Below are 6,389 nucleotides of genomic sequence, written 5' to 3'. Positions count from 1 at the left end.
GATGCTCTAGAAAAATGCACATATACATACCATACCCACAGCAGCCTGGAATTCCCAATGCGGACCTCCTAGAGCAGTGGTTCTTCACCTTCACCATGAGCACAGCCCCTGCGGTGCTATTTAAAAATGCACATTCCTGGGCCCCCACTAGGCTTCCAATCCAGTAGCTCTGCCCAGGAATCTGCATTTCGAGAAGCTCCCCTGAAGTAGAGGGGAAAGACAGGTGAAGGGGCCTCGGGCTGGTGCCTGGGTCTGTGCCAGGCAGCCCCCATGCCAACCCTCCCAGGGCCCAGCAGAGCCGAGCCGGCGTGAGCTTTGTCCTCTTCTCTCCCATTCTCTTTTCCTTGTAGGAGTAGGACTGGCAGGAGCCCAAGCCAAACACTTAAGACTCATTAGTGGGACAAATGGAGTCTGGGCTGTCCCAGTGCCCGGGCTCTGCTGGGAGGGAGAAGAGATGGGCCGGCTCCCAGGGAAGCAGAGCCAGATCTGGTGTGGGTGGGGGGTGTCCTCTGCTCACCCTCTGCCTGGAGAGTGGCTCAGGGCCTTTGCTGGGAGCCCAGGAGAGAGGGCAACCCACTCAGGCTTTGACCACAAAGGCAGGTGTGTGACAAATGCCACAACTGAGATGGTAACATTCTTGTGCTGCCATTTCTCAGACCGAGCCTGGGGTTCTTGAGAGTCGCCTCAGACAGCTGGGTGGTGGTGGTCTTTTGCCTGGTTTTGGATTTTGGAGACCACTGAAAGTCACTTGGAGGCTTGCGTTGTGGGGATACTCTGGGCAATCCAGGAAGCTGATCGATTTTAGTCAAAGGTGGCTCTGAAGGCATTTTCTGAAGAGGTGAATGAGCTCTGGAAGAGTCGAGCGTACAGCCTCTCAGGCTAAAGGCAACAGCTCAATGTGTGTATGCAGGAATCCCCCCCTTTCCAGTCCTTTCCCTGTGTGTTAGGCAGCGGAGCTGTCCCTTCCCGAGAACCTTGTCCCGATTTCATCAAACTTAAAAATGTCTCAACACTGCCTCTCCCCTCTCCCTTGCTTCTGAGGCCCTCACCAAGAGCCCGGCCGCATACAGATCGGATTCCTGATGACGGGGGAAGCCTTTGGGAACTGGACAGGAGTGGAGCCCAGGGGGTTGTCTCGCGTGGCCTCCCCTCCAGGAGCTGGAGTTGGTGTTCGGGGTCGGGCTGAGCCTGAGAACCAGCTGGCCTTCGCTGATGGTGCCCTTGGGATCTGACTGGTGATGCTGGGTGTTGGGCAGAGTCTTCTGAAGGGTTGCTGCCCACTTAGCTCTTCCTCCTTCCAGTGTCCTGTCCCCAAATGTGGTCCAGCCACGGGCCATGGTCATTGCCTGTCCCGAGGGGGTTGGAGACAGAACCCTGGATGTCCCCTTGGATGGAGCAGTAATTCCTCGTCCGACGGCCCAGAGAGGCTGAAGCTGGTGGACGGGATGTCCTTGGGGCCAATTTGCCTCTAGAGTTTCACTGAGCCAGAAGCGGAGGCTCACCTGGGACAAGCCCTTTGGCCTCTGCTGCCGCTGCCCTGGCTCCCTTTTCCTCCCCGCAAGTGCTGATTGATCCAGGCAGGAAAAGCGCTGGCCGGTTTCAGAGGCACACCCCCTGCCCTGGGGGAGAGCCAGGCCCTCGGGGCTAGAGCCTCCTGAGCCCAGTGATAAAGTGGGTTTTAATCCCTGCCCGAGAAACAGCTCCAATTATACTTTTATTTACATAGGCTTTGTCTCCAAAGGGCCAAACACCCATTCATTCATTTTTTTTTAAGAAACAAAGTTTATTGAATTTTCTTCTGATGGCAAAAGCAGAACATTCATGGTTGACTACCTAGAAAACACGAAGAAGTAAGATTCAGAAAATTAGCCTGTAACATCGCCACCCTGATATACCTAGACTGCTAACATTTATCAAAAGAATACTTTTTATTTTAGGATAGATTTGGATTTATGGACACGCTGCAAAAATAGTACAGAGAATTCCACTAAACCCACACCCAGTTTGCCCTAATTGTAATAGTTGATGTGCGTGCGGATGGTATGTTTGTTCCAACCGATGAAGAAATAGCGATGGGATTGTTAATTTATTAAAGTTCACAATTTACTCACATTTCTTAGTTTTTGCCTAGCATCGCTTTTTCTGTTCCAGGATCCCACCCAGGACACCCCATTACATTTAGTTGTCACGTCTCGTTACACTTCCTTAGACTGGGACAGTTTCTGCTTGATTTTGGTGACCTGGATGGTGTAGAGGAGTCCTGGTCTGGTGTTTTGTAGCATGTCCTTCAATTTGAGAATGTCTGATGTTTCCTGTGATTAGAGAGGGAATATAGGTTTTCGGGAGGTAGAAGTAAAGTGCCATTCTCATTCTATTGAAGGTACAGGCTCTCAGTATGACCTATCAGATGTTCATTTCTTTTTATTTTATTAAAAAGATTGTTTTCATTTCTTTGTAAAAATTTATTCATTTATATTGAGAGAGAGAGAGAGAGCAGGGGGAGGGGCAGAGAGAGAGAGAGAGAGAGAAGCAGACTCCCCATTGAGTGTGGAGCCTGATGTGGGGCCCAATCCCACAACCCAAGCAGAAATCAAGAGTCGTATACCCAACCGACCGAGCCACCCAGGCGCCTCTATCATTTGTTCATTTTAAGTGTGCCCCACTGGCCGAGGCAACGTCTATTAGGATTCCTCTCTGGAAAGTTATTCTGTCCCCTTGCCATGTGATACTCTTTGGAAGGAAGACCTCAGTTCTGGCATTTTCACAGATGTGCTTCCAGACTCAACCTTTGCCCTCATCCCCAGAACACAGCAAAGTTCTAATGGGCACCTGTTAACTCCTGACCCCTAAGGATCTTGCCAGGAGCTGGGGTGTGGGTTCTAGCCTTGACACTTTCATTTTCATCATTTCTGGAGCTCTTTGGGCACCAGTTACCATTTTAAATGCATCTGTGCCTCAGTCCATGAAAACCAAAATGTTGAGTACTTACTGTGTGCCAGTCCCTGTGCTAAGTGCGTTCCATCCCTTATTAATGCACAAATGACCCAGCGATGGAGATGATGCTACTGCCTTCGTGTTATGGATGAGAAAGCTTTGATTTGCGGAAATGAAGTAAGTTGCCCAGAGTCATGCAGCTTTGCAAGTGGCAGAGCTGGGATGCAGACCGTGGTCTGTGACTCCAGAGCCCTGGACGAAACTGTGCTTACCTGGGTTGCTTAGGGTCAGTCACAGGGCAGGGAGGTTCAGAATGTGGGCTCACGGGTTTCAATCGTGGCTCTCCCATTTACCAGCTGTGTGGCCTTGGGTGAGTCACTTCCCATCTTCATGCCTCAGTTTTCTTATCTGTGCAGTGGGGACGATAACATCTCCCAAATGGGGCTGTCGTGAGGTGTAAATATTTTTGTAAATTTTTTTTAAAGATTTACTTATTCGTTTTTGAGAGAGAGAATGTGTGTGTGTGAGCGAGTGCATGAGCAGTGGGGAGGGGCAGCAGCAGAGGGAGAGAGAAAATTTTAAGCAAGCCCATGCCTGGTGCAGAGCCTGATATGTGGCTTGATCTCATGACCCCTGAGATCATGACCTGAGCTGAAATTAAGAATCAGATTCCCAACCAACTGAGCCACCCAGGCGCCCCAAGACTTAGATTTTTTAAAAACATGTTTGACTAAGGGTAGGCAGTCAGTGAGTGATTATTGTTATTACTATGATATTTTTTTCATTTGTCCATCCATCCATCCATCCATCCATCCATCCATCCATCCATCCAGGAAAAGCACCGCCTGCTCTGGGCCTCACATTCAGATCTATAGTGGTGTCAAACCAAAGTAGGAGTTCTCAGCCCTTTTTGGGACATGGACCCTTCTTGGCAGGCCAGTAAAATATAATACATAGGATCACGAAGGAAACTAATTATACTGAAATAAAGCTATCAAAATATCAAAAAACAATTTGTGGTGTGTTTATTTCGTAACATAAGATCTAGCGGTAGGTCCAAGCACTACTACAATTTCGAGGTGGTATTATTAACAATGTTTGAGAATACCGCAATGACTAATGAGCTATGAAGAAACCTGTCATTATTGTGAGTGACAAAGCCGTAGGTACTCCAGATTCTGCTGTGGGTTGATGTTTGTGTTCACAATAGGAAAAAAAAAAAAAAAGCTAAGTTTCAGTTAGAGGCGTGTGAGCATTTTCCCCCCTCAGTCCAAGTTCACAGATGGCTGAATTGTTAACCACGGACCCCAGATTAAGAACTGAGGTGGGGACGCCCGGGTGGCTCAGTGGTTTGGCGCCTGCCTTCGGCCTAGGGTGTGATCCTGGAGACCCAGGATGGAGTCCCATGTCGGGCTCCCTGCATGGAGCCTGCTTCTTCCTCTGCCTGTGTCTCTGCCTCTCTCTCTCTCTCTGTGTCTCTCATGAATAAATGGATAAAATCTTAAAAAAAAAAAAATTGAGGTGGAGGATGCCTGGGGTTCCTTCCAGCTCTTCCAAGTGTGACCCTGATCCTCAGGGGTCCTGTGGGAGAGGAGAGGGGGCCCTGTGCTCTGAGGATGTTGGCCCCAGGACAGACATCTCACAGGGCCTTTCAAGCCTCAGCCTGGCTTTCCTGAATTGCTCTGTTCTAGAGGTTTCAGAGACACCGGCTGGCAGCGCCTGCCCGTGGAGCCTTTGCTCTCATCGATCAATGGCTGCAACTGTAGATCTATTGACCCAGCCCTTTATTTTCGAGAAGCAACCTGCCTTTCTTTGTTAACCCCTGCCAGTCTGGCCCCAAATGGGATTCCTTCTGTGTTCCGGGCTCAGCACTAGGTCCGGTCAGGCATCAGGAAAAGGGGAGCACCCTATGGATAAAGGGCACCCACCCAAGGCCAGTGGCTATGCTGGGTTCTCTCATCAAAATGTTTGACTCCCTGAATCAGGACAGACTTCAAGCCCCAGGCCTGCCTGAGCTTCTGATGCTGTTCTCTCCAGAATTCCAGAAGCCTCTATCCCTGCTTCACCAGGCATGTGAGTTTGGGGTCTTTTCCACCCCAGGATCCACACATAATATCTACACCCTCCATTTCTCTCTCTCACAGACAGACAGACAGACACACACTCCTGCAGATTCACATAAGGTTAGGGCTGGTCTCAGCATGACAAGGAAACATAGACTCAAGTTTTGGGGTATTGGGTAGGTGGGAAAGGACCTCCTTCACTTAAAGTCTGCAGTTTGCAGCCCCAGCAGCCTGTGTCTTCATCACTCACAACCCATATCTGGGGGTTAAGGTTTGTTCCCCCCACTCCCCAAACCCTGGGTTTTGTTTTAGAATGAACAGTCTCTAAGGCAGTGCTAATTTCTTCTGACCTTAAAACCTTTCTTAGAATTTGTGCAGGGAGCAGGGCAGAGGCATGAAGGGGAAGCCATGGGGTCTGAGGGCCAGAGACCCTGCCAGAGCCGTGCTAAGGCCCCTCAGCAAACTCCTTGATTCAGTTCAATCCCACAGAACATGGTGTTACTGGACCATCTATTATTCTTGCTGGGCATGTGGAGATAAAGCAGGTACAGCCCTTGTCTTGGGGTAAAAGTCTGGCAATAACCCCCAAATACGGTGTCATGGAGATTATAGTGACGACACCTGGGCAGAGCTAGACAGTGTGGAGCACTTTGCTGATGTGGGGCCTCTTGAAGGGAAATGGACTGATCAGTTAGCAGGGCATGGAAGGTGGAGTTTGTCAGAGTACAGGAGGAGGAGGGAAAGAATTGCACCCCGGGGCGGGGGAGGGGGGTGTTGGGGGTCAGCCTGGGCAGAGCCTGGTGTGAACACCTGACACTCTCCACCAGGAGCCCTGTCTTGGCCTGCTCCGCCCACCATTACAAAACAAGACAGAGTGGCTTTAACTATGACTTTTCCCTCTTCTGGGGCTGGAAGTCCAAGGTCAAGGCACTGGCAGGTCTGTTTCCCCTGAGGCCTCTGTCCTTGGCCTGCGGATGGCTCCACCATCTCCCTGTGTCTTCACGTGGTCTTGTCTCTGAGCCTGTCTGTGTCCTAAATTCTTCTTTATAAAGACACCGGTCTTATTGGATTAGGGCCCACCCCTAGGACCTCATTTAACTTAATTACTTCCTTAAAGACCCTATCTCAGAATATAGGTATTTGTATTTGAGGCATAGGGGTTAGAGCATCATCATATGAACTTTGGTGGGGACACAGTTCAGCCGGTGATGGGAGTTGACTGCGGGACATGGAGAAATGGGCCTGGGGCGGGGGGGGGGGGGGGGGGCGGGCTGGGGAGGGCAGAGTCAGGTCAGGAAAGGCCTTGAATCTCGGGTTGAGCTTCGCATTTCAGCACTTAAAGATGATAGCACCTGCTCCAGCTTCCGGAGGGGCCAGTTCAAAAACGAAAGC

This window comes from Canis aureus, chromosome 21, assembly GCF_053574225.1.
Source record: "Canis aureus isolate CA01 chromosome 21, VMU_Caureus_v.1.0, whole genome shotgun sequence".
Lineage (NCBI taxonomy): Eukaryota > Metazoa > Chordata > Mammalia > Carnivora > Canidae > Canis > Canis aureus.
Note: the sequence above shows the minus strand (reverse complement) of the source record.